Source organism: Taeniopygia guttata, chromosome 37 (genome assembly GCF_048771995.1).
Source record: "Taeniopygia guttata chromosome 37, bTaeGut7.mat, whole genome shotgun sequence".
NCBI classification, from domain to species: Eukaryota; Metazoa; Chordata; class Aves; order Passeriformes; family Estrildidae; genus Taeniopygia; species Taeniopygia guttata.
Window position 1 is genome coordinate 2299795 of NC_133062.1, and position 13103 is coordinate 2312897.

The window sequence follows — 13103 nt, forward strand, 5'->3', positions numbered from 1 at the left end:
CCTGGGAGGCGGGCGATGGAGTAAGACAAGAGGTCTTCCCCAGTGCTGGGTGGCCATATGCTATGTTGGTGCCAGAACAACAGGTCTACCCAAGGGCTGAGCAACCGGAGGCTGTCCAGCACAGAACAACAGGCCTTCCTGGCTCCGGGGACACCAGGCTCCAAGCGGCCTCTGGGCAGCAGCCGGTGGCGGGGGACAGCAGATATACCCCAGCTCCGAGCCGGCATGCGGCCATCAGGTCTACCTGGCTCTGTGGCCACTGGGCTCAGGGCGACACCTAGGTGGCATGCGATGGCGTGGGACAACAGGTCTACCCAGCCAGGGAGCCACCGGGCTCATGGCAGTTGCCTAGTGGCAGGCGTTGATGGGGGACAACAGGTCAACCCCAGCTCCATACTGGCCCAGGACAACAGGTCTACCCAGCCATGGAACCACCGGTCTCATGGCAGCGGCCATGTGGCAGTTCATGGGGGACAAGTCAACCTCTGCTCTGGGCTGGCCCAGGACAACAGGTCTACCCGAGTCTGGAACCACCAGACTCAGGGTGGTGCATGTATGGGATGCGGTGTTGGGGGACAACAGGTCTACCCTCTCTTTGCACTGGCTCAGGGTCATCAGGACTACACGGCTCCAAGGCCACCGTGCTCATGGCAGCGTCCATGTGGCAGGCGTTGGCAAGGTACAGCAGGTCTACCCCGGCTCATGGCTCACTCTGTACAACAGGTATAACCAGGCTCCGGGGCTGCCGGGCTTGTGGCGGCACCCGAGCTGTGTGAGGTGGCCGGGTATAGCGGGTCTACCCCGGCTTTGGGTTGGCCAGGGTAATAAGGTCTACCCTGCTCCGGGGCCGCCGGGCTTAGAGTGGCACCCGTGTGGCACGCGTTGGCGAGGACAACAGGTCTAGCCCAGCTCCGGGCTGGCCTGGGGCCATCAGGTCTGCCCCGCTCCGGGAACAGCGTACTTATAGCGGTGCCTCTGTGGTGGGCATGGGCACAGGACAACAAGTCTACCCCGGCGCTAGGTGGCCGTCAGGTGCCGTGGCCAGGGCAACAGATCTACCCTAATGCCAGGCAGCCTGAGTCTGTCCGGCCAAGGACAATAGGTCTACTCTGTCTCTGGAGCTGCCGGGTTCATTGCAGCACCCTGGCTGCGAGCGGTGGCAGGGGGCAATAGGTCTATCCCGGCTCCAGGCTGGCTCGAGACCATCACGTCTACCCATCTTCGGGGCAGCCAGGCTCGCGGCAGCGCCTTTGTGGCGGTCGTTCACGGGGAAAACAGGTCTACTCCAGCTCTGGACCGTTCTGGGATTATCAGGTCTACCCTTCTCTGGGGCTGCCGGACGGGGGGCGTCACCCATGCAGTGGGCTTTGGCAGAGACAACAGGTCTACCCGGTCTCCGGGCCGGCCCAGGGTGATCACGCCTGCCGCGCTCCTGGGCCAACGGGCTTGTGGCAGCTCCTGGGCAGCAGGGCAGTGTCGGGGGACAACAGGTCTGCCCCGACCCTGGGCCGGCCCGGGGCCATCAGGTATGCCCAGCCACGGGGCCGCTGGGCTCTGGGCGGCGCCCATGCAGCGAGCGTTCGTGGGGCACAACAGATCTACCCCGGCTCCGGCCTAGCCCGGGACTATCAGGTGTACCCGGCCCTGCAGTGGTGCTCAGGCATCGTGCGGTGGCGGGGGACCAAAGGTCTACCCCGGCTCCGGGCCGGCCAGGGGCCATCAGGACTACCCCTCTCCACGGCCACCATGCTTGTGGCAGCGCCCAAACTGCAGGCGGGATGGGACTCTGACAGATTGCAGACTTAGGATTTATTATCTGTCTGTATCATACAAGCAAAAAGCAAGAGACACAGAGAAAATAACAACATCTATGCAAATCCAGATCCAAGACAAGATGGCAGCTTATGCAAAGCCTTTTTTTACATATTCTTTGATCCAACGGCATAAAAGAAAAGGTGCAAAGTCATTATACTCTTACTGATAAGACAAGGACCCACATGGGTTTAATATTAACTAAAGGACTGCTATGAACTTCAAACAATACACAATAATTCACTAAATAAGATTTAAACTTTTTCTATCTTTGCAAAACATATAGCTAGGACTTTTCATATATCGAACTATCAATAAGTTCTTGTTCTTTCTTGTTTCTTATGATAAATATAAATGGATTCACTTGGTTCTTACTTTCCTAGCTTCCCATGAGAAGGTTTTGAAATTTCCCAGCCTTTCTCAGCTTTATGTCTACTTTCTGGGGCCTTTTCCCACTTTCTAAATTTTTTTACCTTTTTATGTTCCTACACCACGCAACAGGAATTCCATCCTTGGCGAGGGGACAGGGTTTCACTATGTCAGATTCTACCAAGTTCCTGCTCTTGGACAATTCCTGGGAAGGCACATCCACTTCTCTGAAAAAACAGTTGCAGTTTTGTTCCACTCTCATCATTGTAAAATATTTCCTCCTTCTAACAAATGTAAATGCAGCCTCATTGAGAGACATTGACCTTTGTTCTGCCACTGCAAGATTTGGGAGAAAATACCTTTGACCGCTATTTTTCCATTTTCACAGACATTTGAGAGGACCCAAAAACCTCCCAAGATGGGGTTTGGAGGCCTCATCACATAACCAGCAGGTAGAGGCTGCAGGCTCTGGGCTCACTGGTGTGGAGGCTGAGGACAGAACAGGAGTAGCCTGGGAGGGACTGAAGGGTGGTTTCCACTTTCTCAAACTTTGCTGACAACTTGCTGATTCTTGCTGACTCTTCTTCTGTCTACAAACATTCATTGTCCTTGGTCCTTGAACTGATTACTTTGTTATCAGAAGACTGGATTGTGCCTCTGCTGAATGTGTCCATTGTCCTGCAAAAATTCCTCAACATCCCCCGATTTGGCAGAACGTGAATTGGCTACTCAGGTGAACTTGGAGTTTGATAGATTGCACTTGTTAGTGAAGAACCTTGAATGTGTTCATGTTTCCGCAAGCAAGAAGGGTTTGAGCAGGCTGCCTGAGGTGTATCAACAGCTTGCACCATGACCAAGTGTGGGAGTGAAGACCTGCCTTCCGAGGACCTGAGAATTGTTTGTGCTTGACGATGAGAAGAGAAACAGTGAGCATGAGATTGAGAGCACACCAGAAACATCACCTCCTGAGCCGGACAAGGACACCTTACCAGAGACATCCCCAGCTCAGACAGAGAACCTCAGAGAACAGACACTGGCAGACATCGTTACCATGACTTTTCCTGACCAAAATCCACCTTATCCTTCCTGTGGTTCCTGGGTGAACTGTGTGTTGGGCTTGATTGAACATCTGAGGGTAGCCCACGGGAAAAGGAGGGTTTGTTTTCGGTGTGCTAAATGTGGGTAAGAGATGAGTACTTATCACAGCATTGTTTTTCACCTTCCTAAATGCAGGAAAACAGCAGAAATGGCTTCAGCCAGGGAGTGGATCTGTGAGGTATGTGGCAGGGACTTCAAGACAAAAATTGGTCTGAGACAACCCAAAAGATTGGCACACTCATGGGTTAGAAATCAGGAAAGGGTCGCCGTTTCCCACCCAAAACAGACTTCCAAGCCAACAGAAGATGGTGGAGTAAAGAGAAGGAAGAACTCCTGATAAGATTGGAGGGCCAGTTTGAGGGGAACAAAACCATCAATAAACTCATTGCAGAACACACATCACAACCAAAATTGCTAAACAAATCAGCACTAAAATGAGATTTCTGCTCAAGAAACCAGCTGAGGATGTAGATAAGGAACCTGGAATGAGTCATGGAACCAGGAGAGCCGCTGTGTGCCTGAGAAGGGACTTGGCCATTGATCTTGAGAGGAGTCAGCCTGGGAGACCAGCAGCTGGAAGGAAAACAGATCCCAAGATGAGTCACCACCCTGATAAAGATAACAACAGCTGGGAAACACCAACCGACAGAGGGAGGGGCAGCTGCAGGCCCATTATCTCAGAACCCTCAGTGAATTGCTATCATCTGGGGCAATTCACACCTTCCCAAGGGCATTTCAAGAACTTTCCAGGTGCCCACAGCAGCCTTGGGGCTCTGTGCCCCATGGCCTCCTTGCTGGGCAGCCTCTGCCAGCTCCTGCAGAGCCCGTGGCACCTGTGGGGCTTCAAAGACAGCCCTGCCCCAGTCTCTGCTGGCCTCTGGGCCTCTGGGCCAGCAGAGAGGCCGGCCAGGGCTGGCCATGGCCAGGAACAGGCCCTGAGCCCCGCAGGAGGATGGAGCTGGGCCACAGCCAAACTCAGCCCAGGGCAAACCTGCACTCAGCAGCCAGGGCTGCGCACAGCTGGGGACAGATACTAGCAGTGACAAATGTCCTGGGCCCCTCCCTGCTCTGTCCATGTCCCCAAGGGCACAGAGCAGCCTCCTCTCTAGGGCTCTTGCCTGTTTTCAATGCCTTGCCCAGGTGCTGGCCCTGCCCCACAAGGCCTGGGCTGAGTCCTGCCCCTGCCCGCTCAGCCAGGCTGAGATGGACACTGATGGTTTCTGTGCCAGGCTCTCCCAGCCCAGCCCAGCTCCCTGCAAGCTCTGCCAGCTGCCCTGAGCTCTGGGCAGCACCAAGGGCCTCTCCCCAGCACAGCCCAGCCGCCTCTGGCCCCACAGCTCTGCTCAGGCCCGGCTGCTCTGGGCACTGCCCCACGGCCTCAGCCCCTGCCAAGGGCACAGCAGCAGCTGCAGCTCAGCCAGGACTCAGCCCCAGCCATGGGGGAAGGGGCTTGGCCAAGGCCAAAGGAGCTTCCTGGCTGCCCTGCTCCCCTCTGGCTGAGGTGCTGAGAGCTCTGCAGCCCCTCCTGCCATCCCATCTGCCCAGGCCAGCACAACAGCCCCGGCCTTGGGGCCCTGCAGAGCTGCTCCTGCTCCAGGCCCAGGGCCCATCCCAGAGCTGGGGCAGCCACAAAGCTGTGCCCATTTCTGTTCATTGCTGCTCTATGACAGTGGATCCTCAGCCCCTTGGAGGCTGCTGATGAATTTTACTACTCCAGAATGCCTCTTCTTTCTTGAGCTCTTCCATTCAGGATTGAAGGCTGGGGTGGGTAGGGGTGGGTAGAGGTGGGATGGGCGGGGTTAAGGGGGTTCCTGTATCCAGGGAAAGGAGCTCCACGGCTCCCCGGTGTCCCCATTCCCCGCAAAAGGTGGGAAAACCCGGGCTGGCTGGGAATAGGGGTCCCGGGTGTCCTCGGTGTTGAGGAAAGGAGGGGCTGGGCGCTGGGAAAGGCAGGAATAGGGGTCCAGGGGATCTCTGGGTGAAGGAAAAGGGGGCTCTGGGGGCTGGGAGAGGCGGGATGGCCGGGAAAGGGGTGCGGGGGTTGCTGATGCCGGATAAGGGGGTGCAGGGTAGAACCCATGCCGGGAATGGGGTGCGGGGGGATGGCGGCGCCCGGGAATGGGGGTTCAGGGCCCCTCGGTGCTCCGGAATGGGCGATCAAAGAGTCCCTCCCGGTGCCGGGGTCCCCCTCGCCTCTCGCCGCCGCCCCGGGGCCCAGGAGCGCCCCCAGCCCCAGCGCGGGAGCCATGGCGCCGCTCCGCTGCGGCCCCGCCCCCAGAGCCGCCTCCGGCCCCGCCATTGGCTCCGCTCTTTGCTGCCCGCCAATGGCAGCCCGAGTCTCTAGTGATGTCATCGGTCGCCGGGCAGATCCCGGCGGCGCAGGGCGGGAAAGGCCTCGCAGCGTTTTTCACAGACAGCGTCCGGACGTCCGTAATTCTTTGCTTTTTATTGTCTTGTAATTGTCCTAACTCTTAAATTTTTATTACTGTAATTGTTAATTTATTACTCTAATTATTAAACTTTCAAAATCTTAAAAACCAAGTGACTGGCGTTTTTCACAGAAAGCACCGAAGTCAGTAGCTCAAGTGCCAATCTCCTTTGAAAATCGCTGCGGCTCGGCCCGGCTCGGCCCGGCCCCGCCCGGCCCCGCCCATCGGGTGCCGTGGGTGCCTGGAAACCGCGAACGCGGCGGCGGCGTCTGTGACGTGCGGCGGTGATGTGCTCGGCACGGCTCAGTAGCCACAGAGCGGCTCCGGGCTGGGTGTGCCAGCCTGGGCTCCTGCAGGCGGCTGCACTGGGCCATTGGCCGAGTGACTGTTCACAGAGCATCGCTCTCTGCAAAGGAGTCCCGAATTTGCAGAGCATTGGTCTCTGCAAAGCATTCCCGAATTTGCAGAGCATTGGTCTCTGCACTGGATTCCCGAATTTGCAGAGCATTGGTCTCTGCACCGGATTCCTGAACATGCAGAGCATTGGTCTCTGCTACACAGTCCTGAACTTCCTTTGAAGGTAAAGATTGATTAAAGCTGAGCTGTTTGGTTTTGTCTCATCTGTGCTCGGAAAGAGAATGCCAAAGGGAAATGCAGGGTGTAATAATGCCAGTCCTCTGGTGCAGCAGTTCAGCGGCATGGACAGCTGAGTGGATGAATGACATATGGTCTACTGATTGTGCTTTTTTGCACTGAAGAAAGGCAACATTTTCTAAATGTACTAGTCTATGCATTTTTTTTTCCCTATAGTGATTGCTTAAACTGCTTAAAGGTGGATGAGTTCTGGTCAAGTTTCAGTGGGTTGTTATCATCTGGTTATTAAAATTATTAGGGAGATGCCTCTGAATTGCCAAAGTCAATAGTCTGGATTTTATTTAACAGTAAATGTGAGGAATAGAGAGAGAAAGAAAAAGTGTCAGGGAGGGTGGGGTTCAGAAGAGGGAGGAGAAAGAGAGTGACAGAGACTGATTAAGTAAAAAATATCACCATTCCATGGATCCCATCAGCATACCATAAAATCCTCTTCTGGTCTTCTCTGTGGTGAGGTCTCTCTCGCAAAACGTAAGACTCCAGTGGATTAATGCAGATTTGGGCAAGGTGGGACTGCCCAGGTACCTCCCTGGGGCAGGGCAAGTCTGACTCCATCTATTGCTACTTTCAAATAATATCAAATCTTTAGCACCAGTATATCCTTTGAGTCTGCCATGAATTGGGTTCTGGATTTTCAGATCTGTTGTGTTACTTGGCATGGCCTGCAGTCATCTGGTGCAAGGCCTCAGGGATGGGTCTGGGGGCACTTTGGAGGTCTTTGATGGGAGGTTTGTGTGCAAACCTGGCCTCAGCAGATGAGTCTGTGGCTATGAATTCCCTGCCCTGAAGCCAGACAGAGCTGATTTTCAGGACAGCTGCTGGGTTTGGCTTTGTTGTGGATAGGTTTTCTCCTCAGCTTTGTTTACTTCTCCCCAGACCTGAGATAACAGGGAAATAGTGTCACCTTTGTCTTGTTTCAAGTTCCCTTAGGCAGCCTAACTCACAGTCCAAAGTTCCAGTCAGGAGGCGTTTTCAGGGAAGGGTGGGCTTGGGTGGTCACAGCTTCTTTATGCAGTCACAATGGGCAGAAAGTCCTTTATAACAATATTTAAGCCATTAGCCATAACATTGCAGTCTCTCACAAGTCCTGTGTGGAAGAGCTGAGAGAACAGGGCTGGTTTAGCCTAAAGAAGAGGAGATCCACTCGAGCTATTTTTAAGTATTTAATATTTAAGCTACATCTTTGTCTGTTCTAACTATTATTAATGTTCAGATTTTTACCTCCAGGTTTCAGTATGATCCATCTTTGAATTGCACAACATAGCCATATCGTTCTAATCAAGTCCAGCTAGAGGCCTAACAATACTAGCTACTTACACCAAACAAGCATTGAGCTACTTCCAAATACTATAAAATTTTTAGCACCAGTTTATGCCTTGAATCTGCCATGAATTGGGTTCTGGATTTTCAGAGTTCCATTGTTGCTCCTTGCAGTTTCATTGAGGCATTGTCGTTTATCTGGGATATCCTCCCTTCAAAATGGATTCCGGATTCCGAGAAAAGATCCTGAAACCCCGTCTTTGGTCAAGGGAAGCGCTGAAGTCTTTCAGTGTAAGTACCCACTGGGGCTGTGTTAAGGCTGGAAACTCCTCTCGTGTCCCTCCTCTCCCTGCCCCTGTTGTCCAGCAGCGCTGTGAAGCTGCAGACGCCCTCCCCACTTCTTTGTGCCGTGCTCCTGTTGGTGGGGGCTGTCCTGGTGCAGTAGGGAACACCGTGTGTTGCCTCAGGGTCTTGCCTGGCTGAGCCAAGTGAGACCAATGTGCAGCTGAAGCTGCGAGCGTGTGTTCTGTCCCGTTCCCTTTGCCACAGCAATTCCTTCTGTCAGGCTGGGCACTCACCTGTGCTGCTCTGACCAACCTGCCCTTGGGCACCTGGGCATGTGGTGGGGCAGGGAAAGCTCAAACTCTGCCCAAAGCCTAGAGAGACATGGCTGGTCCCAGCTGGAAGAGCTTCCAAGCCAGCTGTTCTCTCTCATCTCCTGTGTGGGTGCAGATCCAGCCCTGCAGGCAGCACTGGAGTCAGGCCACAGAGGTCCCTTGGTGTCTGAGCTCACTGGAGTGAAGATGCCCCACTGCTGAGGCTCTGTCAAGGAGATCCCTCTGTTTTCTTCTGTGGAGGGGTCTGTGAGCCCAGACAGGGAAAACAAATGCTAATTAACAGAGAAAACAAAAACTTGGACACATTCCTGTGCTCCTCATTCTTGGTACAACGTTCCTTTCTTGCGTCTCTTGGACTCCCCCAGCAGCGATATCTCCCTGCTGTGAGTTCTCAGTGTTGTCCATGGATGGAGTTAGGGGAGTTCTGAGAGCTCCTCCCCACTCTCTGAAAAGGTCAATGCCTCAATCCAATGAAACATAAGAGGAAACAAATGCCCAAGGAGCAGAAATCCCCAAAGATGTCACATTACATCACAGAGAAGCTAATGGGACGCAGCCGTGGGGTGGGAGTATGTGTATTCCACTCTGTATTATTAATTTATTGGTGCTAAGTATTTCAGCAAGTAACTTCCAGGGCTTCCAGGACTGTCCTAGACTATGTGATCACAAATTGTTCCCCAGTGCCACTTGTTCAAGAAAAGCTTTTGTGAACAAGCACATCTCTGAGACTCTAGCTGGTTTATTTTTGCCTTTCAGCTGCTTCCCTCTAAGTCCCTGTGGGAGAAGTTTTTCAACACGAAGAAGAAGGCCAGCATTGCGGAGAATATTCCGCCCAGAACTGGCCCATTTCTAGACATGAGTAAGACCGGTCCAAAGGTAGCCTTTTCCTGCTCTTTTCCTTTTCCACGCCTGTTTGATGTGAAATTTGAAGAGGGTGTGTGCTTGTGACAGGCTTGCCTCCAGCAAAATACCTCAGTGTCCAGGTCCTGTTGTCGGTGCAAACTGCTGGTAGTGGTGGATGGGAGTCCTGATCTGCACTAAGCCAACACAAATAACCTCTGCTGAAGCTGCCTAAATGTAGCTGCCATTGCTAAAACAATGGGGGGAAGGCTGGGGACACAAAGGCACAAAACTGCCATTTGCCATTCTCCTGATGAAGTAGCCACCTCTTGATTTGGTGTGGTCGTCATCAAATGCTCGGGGTCACAGGATTCCCTTCCGAGTGGCAGCGCTGGCCTTTGAAGGCCGAGGACCTGCAGTAATTACTTCAGATTGAACAAAAGGAATTTCATGAATGCTTTGGGTTGGAACAATGTGTTGGACCCTGACGGGGTGTTAGATTTTGCAGGCTGCCAATGTGCAGGGGACTCGCCCTGGGCAGAGGGGAATGGATGTGCTTTATCTGCATCAGGGCCTACCTAGAGGTGTGTTTAAAGCTGCTTTTCTGGCAGGACTGGCTCAGTATAAAGCACAGTCCAAAGGGGTAGGTGACCGAGGTGGGCTGCTGAGCAGGAAATTGGCAGCAAGAGACGCTGGTTAAGGATTGCCCTGGAGAGGGGCGTTGGGAGCAGCTCAGGGAAGGGCACAACCAAGGGACAGGGTGCTGCAGCCAGTCCCTTCAGCAGGCTGTGTCTCCTGGGGAGTCACACAGGAGGCCTGCTTGTGTCTCTGGAGTGACAGCAGTGTGGCTGGAGAAGGCAGACAAAGGGGAGAGTTTTCTCAAAGCAATGTCTCTGCTCCACAAGCATTTGCTGTTGTTGTGTCATCCCAGATGTGCCTCTACAATGGTATCATGTAAAATGGCAATAATTACAAGAAAGCACCCATTTAAAGCTCATGGAAAAAGGAGTCACCAACTCTACTTTCACCCAAGTTGCTGAGAAAATAACTGAACCTTTTCCTCATTCAGCACTCATTTGTCTTTTTCCTAACTTCTGTGTTACTTTATTTTTGCTTTTACCTCTGTTTGAAACGCACTAACTTTTAAATACAATTAAAGGGGACAAAATCATCAAAGGAAAAGAAAACTATTTATTAGTAACAAAAGCCAGGGACCTCATAAAACGGGAAAATTGGACAGGACAGAATGCACATTCAACCAATATGATTAATGCAACATTCTCCTCTTATTCGTGAGAGGATGGCAGTTTATATACACTCCCATATAGTTTACAGTTTAAAAAGGCACAGTGATTGGCAAGCTAACATTGTTTACCTTTTCCTTGAGGTGGTCAGGCTTTGCACACTGCAGCTCTACTCTAATTCATGCTCGGATAGCTCATTACTTTGTAGTTACCTTAACATAATTTCTGACTGCGCCACAACTGAATTCTCACTGCATCAAAGGCTTCGAGGCCCCACCAAGGCCGCTTATCAGGGCCTGTCTGAGGGGGTAGCTCAAGTCTCACTCCAGACATAAATCATGCCCTCTCTCTCTCAGAAATTCTGTAACAAGTAAGAATTCAGGTGAGCTGGGCATGTCTCCCTCCCCCCAGAGACGAACAAACACACCCTCTGAGAAAATGGCAATCTTCCCATCTCCTTTGTACCCCGCCAGGGCGGTCCCTGTCCCCTTTCCCCTTGGATGGGTACTCGGGAACTTCCATTCTGTCCAGCTGCCAGCTCTTCTGTCCCCTCCCCTCTCATCCTGCTTCCTTTTGGTCAGCTCTTCAACCCTGTCCCTCTCACAGCAGCACCCAGCAAACCAACCTGAACAAATCCAAACCACAAACAACACACAGAACCAGCAAATTCCATTCTTTCGCTAGATAACCTTTTGGCTTCAGCAAAATATCACCTCACCTCTCACACCTCCTCTGGTACTGTTCTCTTCTTACTGATGTCTAAGTTCTAGATAAAAAAGATATTTGCAGTTGTGTGGGCCTTGGTTTCCCTGTCTCAGAGTAAAGGACATCCTAAAATCATTTCCCATAGAGTCTGATGTAAATTTGTGGGTTTTACTTACTCCATGAGTGCTCACTCAGTGCCCCGGAGCTCTGTGACCACACGGGCACATGGCTGTGCTTAAGGTAAGTGCTGCCTGGCATTCTGGAGAAGAAAACCTGGAGAAATACGTGCCAAAAGAGCAGCTTGGCTTGAGCCTGCTCTGTGTGGCCCAGCAGCTCTTGATCAGCTCAGAGCAGAGGTGGGTGAGCCACTGTTTGCCCAGTGTGGGCTGGGCAGATGTGCTCACCCAGAGCCTGTACTTCACTGGGGATCAGTGTAAGGGATCCTTCATGCCCCTTCCTCCCAGCAGCTGAACCTCTCCCTGCTCTCTCTCGCCTCTCCAGTTGTCGTCAGTTCCCCCGAAGCAGAACTTGCTTCAGATTTCCCCACCAGAGGTGGTGTTTCGGGGCTTTGTCGCTCATGAGGTCTCTGAAATGGTGGTGTCTCTCGTGAATAAGGACAAGGTAAGTGCTGGGGGGTGGAGCTGTAAGAGTGTGCTGGAAGAGGAGAGTGGTGTAATTGCCAGAGTGTACAGCAAAGCAAGTTACCTGCTGCAGCACGTCCACAAGAAAATGTCTCAGCACCTTTGTTCTGCAAGATCTTCTTGTGCTGGGAATTCTCCCTGATTTTGGCCATGTGTTGATGGTATCTATCCCAAAGGAGTTGCCTTCTCTTGAAAGCTCTGGATTGATAGGAATGTTGAGGGCTGTACAGTTCTTACCTGCTCTCATGCTTTGCCTTGAGTGTATTCCACATCCTGGGTTTCCCAGGTTAATCTTGGCTCCTCTGCCTCTCGCAGCCTGTTTGGCTCCCTTTGTGCAGCTCACAGTCAAAGCTCAGGGTCTGAGCCTTCTCCACTTGATGCTGGAATCACTTTTCATTACTGGCACTGGCACTGCAGGAAGTGTGTTCTGAAAGAGCCCTGGGATCAGGCTGATGTAGCAGAAGCAGCAGGAAGCCTTTAGGTGCCACTTTGGGCTCCTGCGAGGCTTCATCCAGCTCTGCTCAGGATTTCCAAAAGCAGCATGGTGCTCTGCTTTCCCTTTGGCGAACCACAGCACATCCAAAGCCATGTGCTCCTGGAGGTTTTTACCTTCACTTGAAATTGTGATTGTTTTACAGTTTCCCAAGAGAGTTGAGAGGCAAAAAGGTAAAAAATGTCAGCAGTTGTGTTCCACTGTAAAGGGGAAAATGGAGACCATTTGCATTTCAGTCAGGGAAACATTTTCTCAAATGAGCCTTGTGCCAAGAGTGAGCTGGTGGCAAGAGACAGGAGGGAGTCAAAATCATCTACTTTAGACTTCTTGAGAGCATTTTGGTGCTCGGTGGTTGATACCTCTGTGCTAGAAAATGCATGTTTGCTGTGTCTGTGTATCCCAGAGGACAGAACCTGGCCTGCTGGCTGCAGGCAGGAATGCCCAGCAGCCCAGCTTGCCTGCACAGGCAGCAAGAACCCCTGGAGAGCCAAGACTGGCCTTTAATTCTGGAACCACACTGTGAGTCAGTGCTGGTCATGTTTCTCCAGGCAGAAAATGCCTTCAAAGCCCATAGTCAGTAGGCACAGCCTGTCTGTGTTTCTGTCACTTTTGACCAGCTGATTGCTCTCATGATTTTATGAGTCTTCCTCACTGCTTTACTGCCCATTTAAATTCTCTTTGCCATCTCCTTGTTTTAGGGGTTGTCCTGCTGTGTTCCTTTTGCTTTTCAGGTTTGCTTTTATTCCCAGTAAGGCCAAAGTGTTTGGTCTCCTCTCTTGCTGGTCTGCCTGCATGACTGTATCCCCAGAACTGCCCCACCCAAACCTCATCTGCTAGAAGAGAATTTCTTCCTTCCCCCAGGATAATGTGCTGTTTTGCTTTCAGACAGCACATTCCCCCTCTGGAACACGGCTACTGCGTGGCTGTGTGCAGGCAGGAGCCAG